The sequence below is a fragment of the Hordeum vulgare genome, chromosome 7H, assembly GCF_904849725.1.
Source record: "Hordeum vulgare subsp. vulgare chromosome 7H, MorexV3_pseudomolecules_assembly, whole genome shotgun sequence".
NCBI classification, from domain to species: Eukaryota; Viridiplantae; Streptophyta; class Magnoliopsida; order Poales; family Poaceae; genus Hordeum; species Hordeum vulgare.
The window spans coordinates 220941591-220961888 of NC_058524.1; the positions used below are offsets into that span (position 1 = coordinate 220941591).

At 40.0% G+C, this 20298-nt stretch overlaps 1 long non-coding RNA gene across 1 annotated transcript; it reads right to left on the reverse strand.

The window, feature by feature from the left end:
• Nucleotides 1–314: 314 nt before the first annotated feature.
• On the reverse strand, nt 315–572 carry LOC123410934. The gene is made up of 2 exons (XR_006613132.1): nt 474–572; nt 315–371 (listed from the first exon to the last, which is right to left on the reverse strand). It is a non-coding gene; the product is annotated as an uncharacterized LOC123410934 (long non-coding RNA).
• Nucleotides 573–20298: the final 19726 nt, after the last annotated feature.

Here is a 20298-nt window from a genome sequence, read left to right on the forward strand (position 1 = left end):
TAAAGGAGGCGAACATACCAAACCAAAATGTACCTTTAATAGTAAAGATTTGAAATATATTCACCAATGTACTGCCCAAAGTCCATCAACCAGAATTATATAGTGAACCATTAAGTCCAAGAACTTATCAATATGGAATTATGACACAAAGTATGGGATCAAGCTGGAGCTCCTCTTCCTCCTCTAGTGCATCTACCTCCTAATTTTTCTCATCTCTCGTGGCATTCCCAGATGGTTGGCAGTGCTGATTTTTTTCATTGTATTTTAATACTATTTCTCATCCAAGTCATGATTGATGGGTATATGAATTTTTCATCAGTGTTACTCATCTATGCGCCTTTTAGTATCTTCCTCATTTTTTTCTTCAACCTCTGTACAAACTAGGAAGACAAATTAGAAGGCATGACAGTACACAAGTTAAATAGTTTTTTTTCTAAAAAGATACATATATTTAAAACAGATGGAGTACTTACATATCAACACCATTGCTGATACAGCAGTATCACCCTCTGTTTCCTTTACTATCACATCCATCCATTTTCATGACCTGCTAAATTCCAAGCCATTATTTAGGAGCAATGGCGGAGGACACTGGAAAATTAAGGTGGCCTCACACTAAACTGAAATGGTCTCATGCAAAGCAAAACCAAAGTATATGACATCTTGATGAGTACTACCATTACACCATTACTATACACGATCTACAATTGATACTTCGACAGAAATTCAGAAACTTATATTGCATCGTTGTGAATCAGAAAAAAAACGAATTAACAACTATGGCGACTCCTTCCCTTTCGTGTTTGCTGACCCCTGCCTCTCTGCTTCATGTCCAACTTCTGGCTAGCAGCTAGGCTAATGCCAAACTTGGCCATCGCCTAGACGTCGGTGACGATGTGAGGCTGTTGTCGTCCTACACTGCTAGAGGCTGTTGTCCTGCTTGCAGAAGACAGGAGTACAGGCTCCGACATTTGGGCTGGAGCAGAGCCGTATTCTTGCCCGGTCTGATGCCGATCATCACACTAATTGTTGCAGTACTTGCCTGTCAGAGTACCAGTTGGTGGCGGAAGTGATCGCTTACTCAGCCAAACGCAATATGATTCACCTAGAAAATGACCGACCAAGCCACACCAACAATGCGCCCCTAGTGCCTCGACCCACACTAAAACGGGCATGTTTCACTCGAGCACACCGGCCAAGCCCATAATTGCTCCTTGTCCAATCCCCCTCCTTTCTTCCTTTCAGCAATAAATAACGCAGCCACAGCCACCACGAACTCACTTTCGCCATCAGATTGTGTAGAAACAGTGATTAAGAATGAAAGAAGCAGAGGCGGATTTGTATTACCTAGTTGATGATGGTGTACAACTGATGCCCCTGCGGCATCAATCCAGGACCCGACCAATTTGTTGCCTGGATATGGCGAGCGTGCGAGGCAAGGGGGTTGCGACCGGCGGGGAGGGAGAGGCGACAGGCCGGGCGGGGGCGCGGGCGGGTTCAAGCGCCGGAACTGGTGGGGATGGGCCGATCCGGCGGTGCTGGGGAGAGCGCCGAGCGGCGGCTGCACGAGGCGAGGGCAGGGCCGAGCGGGCGAGCGAGCGATGCGGGCGGGGGCGAGCGGCGACGGGCCAGGCGGGAGGTACGGGCGGGGGAGCGTGCGGACGGGTGCGAGCGGCGGGGGCGGACCGAGCGGCCGACTTCGCGTGCATGGGATGGTGGGCGATGGTGCAGGCCAGGGCGTATGGCTGCCGTTAATTCTTCCTAAATTTCTGTACTTGATTGGCTCTTTTTTTTCGTGGATGTGCAACAATTTTTCGCTGTAGGAGGAGGTGGAGCACGGTCAGCCTTAGTTAATTTGGTAAATGCACACGGTGGTGGTGCATGGATGGTGGGGAGCCGTTAGACTGTAATTTGTTGTCTAATTGTGTGGTGGTGATTGATGTTTGTTTTTGTGATGGTAATAGTTGTATGTATTTAGAAAAGTTTTCGTTTGATCTTTTATTAGTAGTATTGATAATTCGGTATTTGGATGTAATACTCTCAATATTTAATATATGTGTGTTCGGTGAGCATTAATTTCTAAGATCAGTGAACACGTTTATTCGAGTCCCAGACATGGCCTCCACCACCGTCTCTTCACTCCGCCCCTCTCCCACTGGCCACCACTTCCTTCGCACCATGGAAAAACCATCTTCCTTCACCAGTAGCTATCGCTAGAAGCCCGGGTCCTGTCGCAAGAGAACCCACCAGATCATATTGCCTCGATCCCCCCGCCCCCCCCCCCCCCCCCCCCCCCCCGCGCCCCCCGCCTCGCCCAGATATTGGAGCCCCTTGGGCCTTGGGTATGCTATACAGTGACGTTTCTCTTGCCCTGGTGGATCCCCAGTAGCCCAAAAAGGTGTCTACCCCTCGTTCCTCGTCTCCATGAAGTGCAGTCCACATCGCCACATCGTCGCCACACGCTGACCCAAGGTGCTCGCTCCGGCAGCTCCTCGCCTTATTCATCGATTTTTTTGGTGTTGGTATCCATTGAAGGCGAGCAGCGCAACTTGCCATCGTTGCAGGTCACTTGGTGCATCGGTGCACTATGCAAACATGTGAGAGGATTGATTGGCACGCAATTCATTTTCAACCATGTGACGTTGATGTATGGATGTGCATGGCATGAGGTTCTCGAGTTGGGTTGTATGTTGATGCAGTTCGTGGGCGCGTCGACATCAGAACCAGATTCAATGCTCATGTGGGTTCAGTTCATGGCTGTGTAGGCAACGATGGAAGCAAGGCAGCCCACCCCAAATGCACGGCGAGGATCCGCTTCCATTCCACTGCAGCAGTAGCGACTCTACACCCGCTGTGCGCCCCGCTCATGCAGTCCATGACATGGTAGGTCATGGTCCTTTGGGCTTGGGCGTCTAGTGCGGCTCCTGTGTGTGTCCAATCCGACAAGATGGGTGCAAAACCCGGTGTATCACTGTGTATTTCACATAGGCGTGTTTATCTTGTTGTATGTTTCACTGTTTATACAGTTCAATTCCGACGCCCTCGCCAGTTGGAATGGCAGCCTTTGCAATTTAAAAAAATGCAAAAGACAAAAAATATGAACGTTGTTTATTTTGATAGCATTTTCTTACTGTGGTTCATTGTTCGTTGTTTCTATGTTCACTTTGTTGTTGTATTGCACAAGACGGGCAACAAAAAACTCAAACTTAACAGCACCTCACTAAGAAAAATATTAAGAAATCATGCAGCCCTCTTAACCGTTTGATGCAGTGTGGTTTTTCATCTAAAACACTGCGATCAGTCATCTAATGTTGTTCATCTCCTGCAATGTCGTCTAATGTTGTTCATCTCATGCAATAAATGGCTACGGGAACGAGAACAAAATGTGGTTCACTTCTCGAAAGTGTTGATGTTCACTTACGCTCGACGTGAAGTGCGGTCCACTTCTTCGTCTTCAAAATTTTATGTTAGACAAAAATAAAATCATGAAGTTCGCCTGCCCGTGTGATGCACTGCATTTTTCAGTATGATGCAGTGCATTCTTCTGTCTCATGCGGTTCACGCGTCGATTTTGGTGTCGTGAAAAACAGAGTGATCGCGTTTCGGTAATTTCAGAACTGCTCTTAAATTGTAAGGAATTAGAGAGACTATTCTGCATGAAAAAGTTGCGCCTCATCGATCACTTGCATCATTCCGACGAACGGTTTGGAAAAATATTTGAAAATATGCTCGCTGCAACTCGTATAGAGCAACACCGTTTTCAAAATTCCTTTCAAACTGTGAGGAATATCACCAAGTGACCAACATATGAAATTTGCGCCTATTCCATAGCTTTTCAACGCCGTACCATACGCCTCCTTCTCACAAACTGTTTAAAACTGCAGTGACAAATGTACCAAAAAAATCAAAAAAAATTGACAAACAAAATTCCACTTTTTAGTAAATTTGAAACTGCTCTAAATCGTAAGGTATTAGAGAAAAATATATATATGAAAAAGTTGTGCCTTGACTATAACCTTGAATTGACATATTGTTTGCTTCATTTCGACGAGCGATTTAGACAAAACGCAAAATACGCTCGTTGCCACCCATCATTTGCCAACTGTTTTTGAAACTGCTCTTAAACTGCGACGAATCTCGAAAAGTGTTCAACATGAAGAAATTGGGAATTTTCCGTAGCAATCCAACGGTATATTATATGCCTTTTCCCGACAAACAGATTAAAAACTGGAGCCAAAACGGTGTCTAAAAAACGCATGCAGTTTTTTCTCGTGACATTGGAGTGCTAGTTTGATAGGGATGCAGTGCATTACCGTCTATTCGTCACCCAGGATGCAAAATATGTTATTCTTGACCCAGGTAATCTTACGACCATTTTATAAATAAATTACATTTGGAATAGCAGTAGTTACATTAATATTGATTCATTAAGTAAATTTTGATGTAAAAAAATTAAAATATAAGTCATAAGACCAGAAAATTCGTTCTTCATGTGTATTTTACACTATGATTTTATATTTGTAATTTTACGTGACATAAAATATTTTTGATGGTGACTATATTTTTTCCTTATGGACTCTTTTTATGTATGAAATTATAAAAAATTAAAACATAAAATTACGATGCATTAATGTGAAAATAGAGAATGGTTTATTCTTCACCGAGGGTGACGAATAGTCAATAAAACGTCTATTTAAGACCCTGGGTAAAGAATAAGTTATTCTTCACCCTAGTCGAACGAACAAGTGAGTATATGCTGAATCGCACCCCTCCCCATCGATAAGATTTGTCCATGCTGAGGTAAATTTACCAACATTCCTAACAGTTCACGGGGTAATTTTACCTCCCACATGTCTCACACTCGTCTTACGGGCGGGATGACTCGGGTGGCTGGGGTAATCTTTCCTCACGCATGTTTTAAATTAACTCATAGGCTCCCAACGTTGTAATCTTACCTCATGCAAACGTGGCTTGGTTGCTGGGTCAGAGCCGCATGCGTTGGGCACAGGGTTCGACTGGGTGAAGAATTGTCCCTGAGTGAATATATATATATATATATATATATATATATATATATATATATATATATATGTAAAATGTTTGGGGCACCTAGGTGTCTGGGCACCTAGGTCCCAATATAGCAAGTCATATTGATAGTGCATGATATAAAAATCATGACATAATAACTTTCCAAATTTAATTTGCATGCACTACAACCATCAATGGTTAATGATTGCTTTCTAAAAAATTAATATACTACTAGTTTCCTAGTATGATTCATTTCCAAATGAAAAGGGTATGCATATACACTTTTATTTTTTAAGATACGTATCAGATGTGACAAATACTATAAAAACACCTAATATTTCTTTAGAAATTAAGGTGGTCAAATATTTCTATACAAATTAAGGTGACCAAATAATACAAAATGCGATCCTAATTATTATTTTACTTGTACGAATATATGATACCCACACATGATTTTTTTTTTCCTACGTACATAGACCCATCCAGAATTCTTTTTTACTTTTAGGAATGTATGTTACATATACCCACATACAATCCTATGTATTTATTTTATCGGGGTATATACCTACACAAAAAACTAATGCATATGTATTAAATAGGTGAATTCATACATACATAATTTAATGGGTATGTACTAAGTATTCTAGATATATACGTACACAAAAAATAAAATGAGTTACATACTAAATATTCCGGGTATATACTACTAATAAAATCTAGTGAGTATGTACCAATTAAACGTTTCCACATACCTAATCCAATTAACGTACTAAATATTGTGGATATATTAATACACGAAAATCTAATGCATAGGTACTAAATATTATAGATACATACATACAAAACATTGATGGATACACTAAATAAATGATTCATACATACCTAATTAATACATATGTGAAATAAATATCTATATGCCTAATGTGTAGTATTTTTTTTTTCTAAAGATATGATATCATGTATGACATGTTTAATGACATCCATTTAATGATTTGTGTCATCATTGTTTCCAAAATTATCTATTTCAGAATTGGAAATTACTAATGGATTGACTAGTTACCTTCCATACCCATCACAATAGCACACATCTAAATGCAATCAAATGGTGGAAATGTAAGGAGCCTGGGCACCTAGGTGCCCCAAACGGTCATATATATATATATCACCTAGGGTGCAGATTAAATTACCTAGGGTGCAGATTAAATTATTCCTCACCCGAGGTAATTTTACGACCTCTTCATGAATAAATTAAATTTGAAATGCAAATAGATACGTTTATATTGATTCACTACGAAAAACTTGACATAAGAAAACAAAAATATAGGTCATAAGACCAGAAAAATCACATTTTATGTATAATTTACACTATGTTTTTGTGTTTGTAATTGTACGTGATACAAAATATTTTTTATGGTGACTATATATTTTTTTACGGTCTCTTTTTACATATGAGATAAGATTAAAATTTCAGAAATGTAAAATTACAGTGTATTGATGTGAAAATAGAGGAGGGTGATGAATAACTATTCCTCACCTAGGGTGACGAATAGTTATTCTTCACCCCCCCTCTATTTTAACATCAATACAACGTAATTTTACATTCCGTCAATCTTGTCTTATTTTATAGGTAAAAAGAGACCGTAAAAAAATATAATCAATGTAAAAATATTTTATGTCACGTAAAATTACGACCATACAAAAATAGTGCAAAAAATACAATAAACTCATTTTTTTAGTTTTGTGACCTATATTTTTATTTTTATTTTGTCAAATTTTACGTAGTGATTCAATATAAATGTAAATATTTGTATTTCAAATATAATTTATTTGTAAATTGATCGTAAGATTATCTCGGGTGAAGAATAAACTATTCTGCATCCTGGGTGATGAATAGAGTTTCTCTCTCTCTCTCTCTATATATATATATATATAATATATATATATATATATATATATATATATATATATATATATATATATACTTCATGAACACACCTCACTTAATGTGGTGACTTTTTCGGTTCCCGAGGCACGTGCCACATCAAAGTTGTGCATTGGCTATATGTTCAAACATCACACAACACATCTTTGGTCCACATGCATGCACGCACTGGTTAGGACACTCATGTGTGATGCTTCCATATGTTGAACTGGGAGGTCCTCGTCCATGCATTCATCACTTTGACCTACATCGGGAGACATTAATTAATTTGACCATTAAGGAGGATTAGTTTTTGTTTGTATTACGGTAGGAGCATATAGTACCTGTCGAAGAGGGGGATAGGGACCAGCATATACTACGATTCATGAACCTCGCTTTGTGTGGGGACTTTACAGTTTTCGAGGCATGTGCCACATTAAAGTTGTGCATTTTGGGTATTCAAACATCACAACCACACATACACATCCATACATATGTTTGGACCACATGCAAAGCAATGACGGTTGTCATCTCGCACCACTCATGCGGTTATCAACGTTATCGATGATTTCCATCTGTGCATAACGGAGGGGCAGGGAGAGGGTATCGAGGGGGGGGGGGGGCAGCACTACGGCAAGTCATGAACCGATCTCGCTCTGTGTGGGGACTGTATGATTTTCGACGCACGTGCCACATCAATGGTGTGGATGTGTGTGTGTGTGTGTGTATATATATGGCATGGATTTGCTATCAACACTAGGTGGAGTGGTTGCTATCTGAACCGTTTGTTTGCATCGAGATCTGAACTTTCTTGTAGATAAGGTTCTCTCTCACATACACACACATGCACGTATCCCAACGCATAACGTGCATCACGGATTACAGTCGCTCCAGCATAACTTTATATCTTTGCTTTTCTCTCACTCTCTCTCAAATCTTTCCTACCACCCAGTGTTAGTTACCACCACTTGAGTTTGTATGTTGTATGTAGTAGAGTATGTACACGTAGTATGCAGTATATAAGAATGTTTAAAATATATATATACTACTTTTTTGCTAGTATGTCTCGTATTTTGAGTATTCTTCATTTTATGTATAAATATGTACGTATTTCATAAATAAAATAAAAAACATGAACCAGCATGCAATTTTTTCATCTAACTCACTTTTAAGTATCTTATATATATTGTATCAACATATTTATAATGAGAAAATAGTATATATAGTACCACATAGACAAATAGGATAACTATCCTTAGGTGGTACGATGTATATGTATATGTATATGTGTGTGTGTGTGTGTGTATATATATATATATATATATATGGGTAAAATGTTTGGGGAGAGAGAGAGAGAGAGATATGTATATATGTATATATATATGTGTATATATGTATATATATGTGTGTGTGTGTGTGTGTGTGTATATATATATATATATATATATATATATATATATATAGAGAGAGAGAGAGAGAGAGTGAGAGAGCATGGATTTGCTATCAACACTACCAAGGATGGTTGCTATCTGAACCCTTTGTTTGAACCCTTTGTTTGCATTGAGATCCAAACTTTCTTGTAGATAAGGTTCCTATTTCTTGAATTTTGGATGATGTCAATTGCCAAAGAGGAAGCCATGTGGGGGTCCTTTACAAAGCAGCAGACAAAAATAGCAGTCTATGACCTGTGATGGCACGAGTATTCAGAGAATGCACACATGCCCTTTCTAGCATTGGTCTTTGAGCATGAACCCTTTTGGGTAAGCATGTGATATAAGTTTTGTTGTGTAGTTAACCACCTCTCTCTCACACACACATACGCACACATATGTGCGTATCTGACAAGTGAACAGTGAAGTGTGGTCCAATTCATCTATATGAGGGAATAACAATCAACCACCGAATATATAGGAAATGAAAAGGAGGAAAGAGAAGGGACCAGATCCCAACATATAACGTGCAACACAGATTGCATTCGCTCTAGCGAAACTTTATATCTTCACTTTTGTCTACATATACAACGTTAATGTGTCATCTAACTCTCTGTAACAGCCTGAGACCGACGCTCCAGAAGATTCCCATCTTATTCCGTTGCTGTCGTGAGATTTATTTGTTAGTTGCATTCATCAACGCATCATGCCCATCATCTGCATTGCATCGACATTCTGTTGCCGCCAGTTTTCAAAATTGCGTCCGTTATTAGTTGCCAGTTCTCTCCATGTTCGTTGCTGACCGTTTTGAGTCCAACCACGCACCACGCGGCCGCATCATCGTTAAAATCTTGTTTTTAAAATTGTGTTTATAATATTCTCGGATTGAGATAAAACTTGGCATGCGGTCTTATTTTAATGTAGATAGGCCGCTGATACGTAAATAACGTATCTATAATTTTTTATGGTTTTCTCCCAATATTATGCTTTTGACACTTGTTTTTATATAAAGTTTATGATTTATTTGGACTAACCTATTAATAGTTACAAGAGTGCACAATATTCTTGTTTTACTCTCTGATGTGTAGGAATTATCTAGAAAACAAGAGGAAACCTTATTGGAGTCGAATCGGGACTTTCCAGAAATCTAGCCCATAACTGTTTTCAAAGATGGTCACTTTACGGGTCGACGATTAGGTCAAATGGAAAACGTTAATGAATGAAAAGCGTGGGGAATTTTATGCTAATAAATCTGGACATAAAATGTAGCCCAATCCGAGTTCGTATGTGACATCTGGACCCGTTTTACTGGAGGAGAAATATCTGATTACGGGATTATGGGAATCGGTGACGTGATTCAGTCCAAGTCTTACCTTATTTGATGGATTCGTCCAAGCCACGACTTTGGGACCTCATTAGGGCTGAGAGGGGTCCCTAGGAAGGTTCTAGAGGTGCCCAAGAGCCCTTTGAGCAAAGGGGCATCCATCAGAGGGCCAAGGATAATCGTCCCAACTCATATAAGGAGAGGAAAACCCTGATTTCTGGGCAGCTACCAAAATCCACGAATTTTCCCTCCCCCATGGCCTCATCTCCATGGGGGAGGGCTCATCTATAGCACCAAGAAGACATGGATAAAGGGACTAAGGGGTGGCTCTCCCTCAGGATGGCCGGCCAGCGCAGGAGGAGCCCCCTGCCCGTCGAAGGCCGCCGGCGCCGCCCTGCACCTCATGCGATTGCTCTTCTCCATCCTCTGTGCCAAGATGCCGCCTTCACCAACACCTCCATCATCATCTCCTTCATAGCTACAATGGTCCACTCTCCCACAAACCTCTGTAATCCCCTATGTAAACATGGTGTTTGATGTTATAAATTATTTGAAGATGATCTATTGCATCTATGTCATATTTGTGTAGTTCCCTTTTGTCATATGATTGGTTGTTGAATCTCCATGGATGGTTTGAGCTATATATTGAATTTTTTAAAGTCCTATGGTTCCCATCCTATGTTTATGCGCGCATGGATCACATCATAGGGTTTGTAGTATGTGGAGAAAGCTAGAGGATGGGCTGCGTGAGTGAGAGAAACATGAGCCCCAATCTAGTGATTAAAGCATATGGGATAAATATGACCTTTTGATCTTAATGCTATGGTTGGGTATTTTTACCTTAATGTATCGTCTAGTAGTTACAGATGTTTGCTAGAGTTCCAATCATAAGTACTTGCAATCATTGGATAGTGAGAGCATGTTAGCTTTGCCTCTCCCACATAAAAGAGGAATATCAACCTTGTATTCGACTATTTGATCATGGACAAATCCATCACAATTACCACCACTTTTCCACACTCATGGTGCTGTTAGTTTATTGTTACTTAGTATAATTTATTGCTGCAGCAACTAACTTTACTTTCATGTATTTACTATGCTCCAAAACTATCTTGTTTACCCGTATTGTTACTCTTTTATTTCCTAGATATTGCAAAATGTTTAGTGTGCTAGAGTTGTGTCAGTGGTTGATAGAACTTGAGAGAATATTTATCCCACCTTTAGATCCTCATTGGGTTCGACACTCTTACTTATCAAAAAGGCTACACACGATCCCCTATACTTGTGGGATATCAAGGCCTTTTCTGGCGCCGCTGCCGGGGAGCAATAGCTAGCGTGGGGTGAATGTTCTTGTGTGGACTTGTTTGCTTTGTCTCTAAGTAGTTTTACTTTAAGTTTTAAGTTGTTATTTATCTTTATATGGATAGGGAATGCGAGTTACAAAAAAAAAGTTGTACTTGTTATCTAAAAACGTTTTCAAAAAAGAAAGTGATTGGAAAGATGAGTAATGGTTAAGTGGGGGTCGACCTTGAACACCTATGTTCATGCCTATGAAATGAAAACAATTCTTTCCATGGAAGATTTTCAGTTAAAAACTTTTATATATTGTATGTATATTTTACATATTCTTCTATACCATCAAAATAAAATGTATAGATAACTTCTAATTTGTTAATGATGCAAGTTTGCCACTTTGCTGCCTAGAAACAAATTTCCGTGCTCCACCGTAAAAAAAAATAAAAATCACCAGAACATGATTTTGATCTGAAATTTCTTGAGTGCAAATTACTGTTTATTACGTTACTTCCATTAGTTTTTACTTTTCTGATTTGAGGTGCCTAGATAGGTCTAATAATTCGATCTTTACTGATTGTTTTGTTTAGACACATTTTCTGTGCTTCAATGTAAAAAATCGTGATAAATCTCAGAATAGTATTTTGATATGAAATTTTGTATGCATAAACCTGAGATTATGGTCTGTATTTCATTAGTTTTGAGTTTTTAGATTTGAGATACCTAACTATCTCGTTGAGTGTCATCTTTAGAGACTGTTCAGTTTTGACAGATTATCATGCTTATTTAGTATCATGCTTATACTCATTGTTTATAATCTTTATTTGATCGATAAATGTTATAAATTGGTTATTATACACTAGGTAATATTAAATTAAAACTTGTCAAAGCTTGAACATGAGTGTATTTTATTCAATGAGTACTAACACTACTAATGAAATTTTGTCAAGTTTTATGTGAATGTAGTATTTAAGATCCAATGGAGATGGTGATACGAGATGAATGAGAAGAGAAAAGCTCAATCTTGGGGACTCCCAAGTGCACCTCAATGAAGTATTCAAGAATATTCAATCATCAAAGCTTGGGGATGCCCAAGGCATCCCTCCTTTTTCGATGCCTAGCTAAAAGGCGTTAAAGAAAAGCGCTTGTGGGAGGCAACCCACTTTGTTTTCCTTATGTTTTCATGTTGTTTTTTTCCGTTTCTTTTGTTTTATTTGAGTCTTTGGAAGTTGTTACCTCTGTGTAAACCTCTCCTTATCCTTTTTATTTCGTTTTGTGCCAGGAGTTGCCTCTAATAGAGAGGAAGTATGATTTGGGGAAGTTGCCGTCCTGAAACAGATTCTGTGGTGCCACCAAAAAAATTAAGTCTCTCAGCGAGAACGTATAATTGATCTGAATTTTTTTGTGCACATGTGATAACCCACAAGTGTAGGGGATTGAAACAGTCTTTGCGGGTAAGATAACCCAATTTATTGATTCGACACAAGGGGAGCTAAAGAATATTTATAAGCTTTAACAGTTGAGTTGTCAATTCAACCACACCTGAAAGATACTTTCTTGGCAACGGAATATTAGTAGCAACGGTGATATGGAAGTGATGGTGGCAACGAAAATAATGGTGGCAAAGCAACAAAAGTAAAACAGAAAAAGCAAAGCAACTTGTAACCAGCAGGATTAAAACATTGTAGGCTAGGGAGATGGATGGTTGGTCATGGATGAGAGATATCATGTATTTAACTTGGGGCAAGGCACACAGAAAATGAATGATCATCTAGGCAAATATCAAACATTAAGCATGTATCCTAAGGTAGTCGTGCGTGCTTGCAATAAGAACTCGCACAACATCTTTTGTCCTACCATCCCGCTACCGATGGGGCCAAAAGGAACTTATGTAGATTAAGGTGCTCCTGTCAAAGAGCACCGGAACAAAGCATTAACAATTAATTGATACATGTAATTCTCAAATTATAGTCTATCCCCTTTGGTGTCCCAAGTTGTCACCATTGGGATCACCGGTTCCGGGCAATAATAGGTGCATACTACTCATAGATAGGATCAAGAACACAAATATATTTATGAAAAAATAATGGGTTCAGATCTGAAATCATGGCACTCAGTAGATGATAGGCAACATGCCCCCAATAATCATTAAGAGTAACAAGTAGTAGCAAAGATGATAAACACCATAGTAGATGATAGGCAACATGCCCCCAATAATCTGACGAACTATTACATGATCTAACTCATCCAATCCCTACCATCCCCTTCACATACAGTAGGGAATTACTCACACATGAAAGGGGAAGTCATGGAAGGGTGATGGAGTGGCGATGGTGATGATGGAGATGATTTCCCCTCTCCGGAGGCCAAGGCAGCCTCCAGATTAGCTCTCCCGGAGAAGAACCGAGGGTGGCGGTTCCTCCGCGTCGAGAATTGGCAAAATGACTTCTGTTCTGGAATTTCTCCATCTGGTTAAAAGTAGGATCCAAGTTAGGGCACGATAGGAGGTGGGCCCCACCCGGGCGGCCTCCTTGTGCGACCAGGGGGCAGGCCGCGCCACTAGGTCGCCTGGAGGCCTGGTGACCCCCCTCTGGCCCATCTTCTGGTCAAGGGTTCCTCCTGGTGCGTGTATTTTCTCTATTTTTTAGTGGAATTTTCCGGGACACCTAAAAACCCATTTTCCTGCACACAAGAAAACCATACAGGCAGTTCTGCTCAAAACAACGTTAGTCTGGGTTAGTTTCTTTCAAATCATGCAAGAATGAGGCCAAAACAATAGCGAAAGTGTTTGGAAAAGTCGATACGTTTGAGATGTATCAACATGCCCCAGGTTATTATCTAACTTTCATTAGTTTTACACTTTTTTATTTGAGCAACAGAAGATTTTCGAAAATATCGATCTTTACGTGATGTTCTGTTTTGACAGATTTCTGCCAATATTTCCATTTGCCTCTTAATCTTTTTCTTTTGGTGTTCTTTTGAGGGGAAGAGCTTTAAAATAAGTTGTGACACTGGTTAATGTTTTAATGGGTGTTAGACTTGTGTTGAAAGTGAACCAAAGAGGATTTATTATTTTGATTACACTAACATTGCTAATGAAGATTGTGTGAAGTTTTGTATGGAGTGACTTTTCAAGTTAGGGAGAGAAGAATGATATGATTAGATGAAGGATGGACAAAAGCTCAAGCTTGGGGATGCCCATGTCAGCCCAAGATATATCCAAGAAGTACAAGCGTCAAAGCTTGGGGATGCACAAAGCATCCCCTTCTTCATCAACAAAAATAACAAGTCATCTTTCAAGACACTATATTTTTATTGCTTCATATATTATGTGTTATTCTTGGAGCGTCAGTTGTTTTTTGCTTTCAGTTTTGTTTTTTTTGTTTGTTGTAGTTAGCATGTTTAGATATTGTTTATCCCATGGTATCTTAGTTTATCAAAAATAAAGTACGAAGTTTTACCCATTTGACTTAGTTGATACATATGTAAGAAATGACTTTTCTGTTTTTCAGCACATACTGCCCACTACGCGATTTTTCATATTTTACTGGAAACTCGAGAAGTCACGAAATTTATAAAGATTACATATCACCTAATCCTATACACGCACAAAAATTGGCAATTTTTTTTGACATTCTTAAGTGCACCTAAAAATTACGTTTTCCATATGTTCTTTTTCTGGACAGATTCTGACTTTTGTTGCAAGAGTGGCCTCTTTGCGTTTTCATTTGATTCTTTTTTGGTCTTACCTTCTATTTAGAAGTTGGTCACTTAAGCAACATTTTTCTAACTCTGAAACAAAATTTGATTTGTTTTAATAGCAACACTTTGGAATTATTATCTATTGCACTAGTGACTAACCGCAGAAAAGAATGGGTAAGTTTTTGTGTTGAAGTTTTTTCAGAGAGAATGAAGGAACACCAAACAAAGAAATATTGAAGAATGACCAAAGTCATAAGCTTGGGGATGTCTCCACATCCCTCTTCATCAACAACCCCTCGGTTTGCAAACCTTTAAACTTTGTTTTTTTCCAGTAACATAGAAACTTGAATAAACTTGGAGCGTTTGTATCACACGAGTGACATTAATAAGTTGATCATCATATCTTTTTTTATCTTCTGTTTTTTTGACTCAAAAAATAGTAGGAGATGCTCCTACTATGCTATATTAGAATAAATAATATTTACATGAAGAGGAGGAAAGTCCTCAATGTAAGAAAATAGAGAAACAAAGATAGTCTACAGATTGTTTACAAGGGAGGTGATATAATCACTGAGATCAGTAGACACTCTATATCTAAGCTAACTAAGATCAGCCTTAGTCCTTTCAAGCCAAGAGTTACGTGTACGATTGATCTGATTGAAGATATAATTGTTCCTCTCTTTCCAAATATTCCAGGCAGTAATGGTGAAGATTTCAAAGAAGAGTCTGCCAGAATAATTTTCTTTTTCTCTAATTGTAGCTTCAATTCTTGAGGTATTGGTGTTGTAAGATATACCAATCTTGGCCCAGCAATGTTGATTGAATTGGCAACTAAAGATTAAGTGTTCAATGGTATCTTCCTCTTGAGTTGTGCATAGAACACATGATTCTATGTCATCAATGTGATAGTATCTCCTTTTCATCATGTTCCTTGTGTTCAGTCTGTCAGCTAGTAAGAACCACATGAAAACCTTCAGTTTCATTTGTAGTTTTGATTTCCATATCCATTTGGAGGGCTCTAGACAGGTAATGTGTCTATGGCAGTGCTTATAATATTTTTTAGCCGAATAGACAGGTCCCCATGGGTATGACCACATGTCTTCATGTTCAGAGTGCAACACATTTGTGGGTTTTAAACTATTTATTGTTTGCAACTCTGTGAGTGCCTCAGGGGAAAGTGGCAGATGGAACAGCAAGCTCAAATCCTCAGTATCATAATATGTGTGAACTGATATATCTTCATCCTTTGCATAAGAGAATAGACACCCATAGTTTTCAGCCAATATAAGATCATTCCCATTATCATGCCACATGGAGACATGTTTGCCATTTTAAACTCCACATTTGGCTATTCCTCTGTAAATAGGCATTAATTTGATCAAAGATCTCCACTAGAAAGAGCCACACTTAGGGATAGCATGAGGGACAACACCTTCATAATATGATCCCCATAGCAATTTTACCCATTGAAGGTGTGCATGATTGTAAAACTTATCCAAGAATTTCAAAAGAAGAGCTTGATTATGTACTCTGCTGTAAAATTTATCTCATGTTTGGAGAGGTGTTTCAAAGTTTAGTAAACTTAAAAATGATTAGTAGTAAACTTAAAAATGATTAGTAAATGATATTGTTTAGTACTTTATGTTTTCTTATGGTTAGTTTCAACTAGCTAATAATGTATATTATGTCATTTTGATTTTAACATGCATTGTCCTGTTCATAAGATGGTATGGCATTGTGGTATCCTCCTCTGTATGCTTAATTTGAATTGACTTGGCACATGCTCATGCATGCTATGAATGAAAACAAAAAGTCAATTAAGCCTTGATGATTTATTTTGCATGAGAGTTCTTGTATGACTTTTATGCCCCCGTTAATCTTGTTCTATCGCAAACATGATTATGACGGTTATTGCTCTCTTGATTGTCGCTTCCCAGTCTATTGCTAGCCTTCACTTGTACTGAGCGGGAATGCTGCTCGTGCTTCCAAATCCCTGAAAACCAATTTATTCCAAAGAGTCCACTATAAATTCCTATGCATGGTATTAAAACCATTCCAAGTAAATTTGCATGTGCTACCTTTTAAACCTTCAAAATATTTCTCATTTTCTGACACTGTTTTAGCTCATGAGGAAGTAGTAGATAATTCATGATCTTCTCATACTGAACAAGTTTTATCTTGGGTTTACATGTCTAATCTGCGAACCCCTCATACGAGGAGGGACTGGCCTGAGTGCGCCCAACTCGTATAAGATAATAGCAACAAACAAAACCTCCTTCACGCATTGTTTATGAGAAATCAGAAAACTTTGGTAGTGATAAACAAAGGACACTAAGGGGATGTGATCGTCTCCACTTTGGGAGCCGTTCCTCGAAACTTGTCCAGCATGAGAAGTATTGGGCTATCTGTTAGCATTCGTTGACATGAACAACCACCTCCCAAAATTGTTTTAGTCCTCTTTTAAAAATAAAAAGCTCTAGCGCATGTTAATCCCTGCTTTCCTCAGCGAAGGGCCAATCTTTTACTTTTAGGATGAGTCACCATCTCTTTCTTTGAGCTCCTTCTCGAGAGCATAACTGTCATTCTTAGTGTAATGTGTTTGTCCCAGAACACAGTTAATTGAGGTTTAAATTTGATGCTTTTATCTTTGATATTTCTACTTCTAGTCTTCTCTTGAACTTTAGAGGTGCCCTGGCATTTATGTTTTGCTCCACAATTAAGGGCAAGCGAGATACCACTCTACCATGCTTTATTATGGTCATTACAATCTTGTTGATGTTTATAAATTTCATACTATGAACTCTTAGTTCGTTGTTATCTTTTCATTAGGTAACATGATTGCTAAATTTTATTATCTATACATCATTTGTTATACAATTGTTAAGACCTGATCATAGCATTCAACATAAAAAAATTATATTGTTTTTATCGTTTACCTACTCCAGGACGAGCAACAACTAAGCTTGGGGATGTTGATACGTCCATAACGTATCTATAATTTTTGATGGTTTTATGCTAATATTATGCTTTTGACACTTGTTTTTATATAAATTTATGATTTATTTGGACTAACCTATTAATAGTTGCAAGAGTGCACAATGTTTTCGTTTTACTTTTTGATGTGTAGGAATTATCAAGAAAACAAGAGGAAACCTTGTTGGAGTAGAATTGGGACTTTCCGGAAATTTGTCCCAGAACTGTTTACAAAGATGGTCACTTTACGGTCGAAGATGACGTCAAATGGAAAAAGTTAATGAATGAAAAGCATGGGGAATTTTATGATAATAAATATAGACATACAATTTAGTCCAATACAAGTTCTTATGCGACCTGTGGACCCGTTTTACTGGAGGACAAATATCTGATTACGGGATTACGGGAATCGATGACGTGATTGAGTCCAACTCTTATCATATTTGATGGATTTGGCCAAGCCACGACTTTGGGACCTCATTAGGGCTGAGAGGGGTCCCTAGGAAGGCTCTAGAGGTGCCCAAGAGCCCTTGAATCAAAGGAGCATCCATCGGAGGGCCAAGGATGATCATCTCGGCTCATATAAGGAGAGGAAAACCCTGATTTCTGGTCAACCACCAAAAGCCACGAATTTTGCCTCCTCCATGGCCTCATCTCCATGGGGGAGGGCTCATCTACAACACCAACAAGCCATGGAGGAAGGGGGCTAAGGGGCAGCGCTCCCCCATGATGGCCGGCTGGCGCAGGAGGAGCCCCTGCGCCCGCGCCGGCCGCCGGCGCCGCCCTGCACCTCACGTGATGCCCCTTCTCCACCACTCCGCCATGATGCCGCCTTCACCAATACCTCCATCATCATATCCTCCACAGCTACAGCTGTCCACTCTCCCACAAACCTCTGTAATCCCCTATATGTAAACATGGTGTTTGATATTATAAATTATTTGTAGATGATCTATTGCATCTATGTCATGTTTGTGTAGTTCCATTTTGTCATATGATTGATTGTTGAAACTCCATGGATGGTTTGAGCTATATATTGCCCATCATATGTTTATGCACGCATGGATCACATCATAGGGTTTGTAGTATGTGGAGAAAGCTAGAGGGTGGGCTGCTTGAGTGACAGAAACATGAGCCCCAATCTAGTGATTAAAGCATATGGGATAAAGAGGATATTTTGATCTTAATGCTATGGTTGGGTATTTTTACCTTAATGTATCTTATAGTAGTTATGGATGTTTGCTAGAGTTCCAATCATAAGTACTTGCATTCATTGGATAGTGAGAGCTTGTTAGCTTTGCCTCTCCCACATAAAAGAGGAATATCAACCTTGTATTTGACTATTTGATCATGGACAAATCCATCACAATTATCACCACTTTTCCACACTCATGGTACTCTTAGTTTATAGTTACTTAGTATACTTTATTACTGCAGCAACTAACTTTACTTTCATGTATTTATTATCCTGCAAAACTATCTTGATTACCTGTATTGTTACTCTAGTTTTATTTCCTAGATATTGCGAAACATTTAGTGTGCGTAGAGTTGTGTCAGTTGTTGATAGAACTTGAGAGAATATTTATCCCACCTTTAGCTCCTCCTTGGGTTCGATACTATCGAAAAGCTACACACGATCCCCTATACTTGTGGGACATCAGCCGCCTGCCAATTTTCATCACAATCACACTCCGTTTGATACTCGTACAGTCGACCATAGAGGTACCGTCATCGGTTTATTGACCGTCATTTTTTGGTGTGTAAAATATCGTTGCCAGGCCACAAACCTCCCTCTCTTCTTAGCCCAACATCCCCTCTACTATAAATGGACCCCCATTTCAGCTAACCCCAGCCGCTACTCGAAATTGGTGCCCAACCCTAATCCCACCACCCAGCCGTTGCCCTGTCTCCCACCTCCCACCACAGCGGGCCCGCCAGAGCCCATCCGGAGCCCACCCTACCCGGATCGACCGCGCCGCCGCCAGCCCGCATCCCCAGCTCCTCCCGCAGCACTCGATCCACGGTGGATCGAGGCGGCTGCCTGCGGATCCCCACAGACGCCGCCACGCCGAAGATCCGGCTCGCCCCGCCGCCGGCCAGGTAGCCCGCCCCGAGACCTTTCCTCCTCCCCGTTCTCTTTCCTCTCCCTAAACCATCTCTCTCTTCTCTCCCGCAGGGTCGACCTCCACGGGAGGAGTTGCCCGGAGCTCACCCAGCCTCCCAGCGCCGGAGACGAACCCCTCTGCACAAGATCCGGGCGGATTCGGTCCCCTACGCGCCTTCCATAGTCGTCGCCTTGAAGATCGCGCCCCGCCGGTGATCCCTCGCTGGATCCCCACTAGAAGAGGAGCTGCTGACGCCTCCTCGATCTGCAGCTGGCTCGACCGCTCGCAGCCCCGCGTGGTTCGGTTGGGCCGCCCCTTGCCTGGCCCATCACCACGCCGGCCGTGGCCCAAGAAGATCCAGCCCCAGCCGAGGCCTGCCTCCTTACCTCCGCCTGGGCCGAAGCCCACGAAGGTGATCCCCCAGTGCCGCTATGTTTCGCCCGATGCGAGTCGTAATATATTGGGCATGCCCAGTTTCAGCCCGTTACCTAGTTCCGACCCGAGTAGATTTTTTGGTTTTCC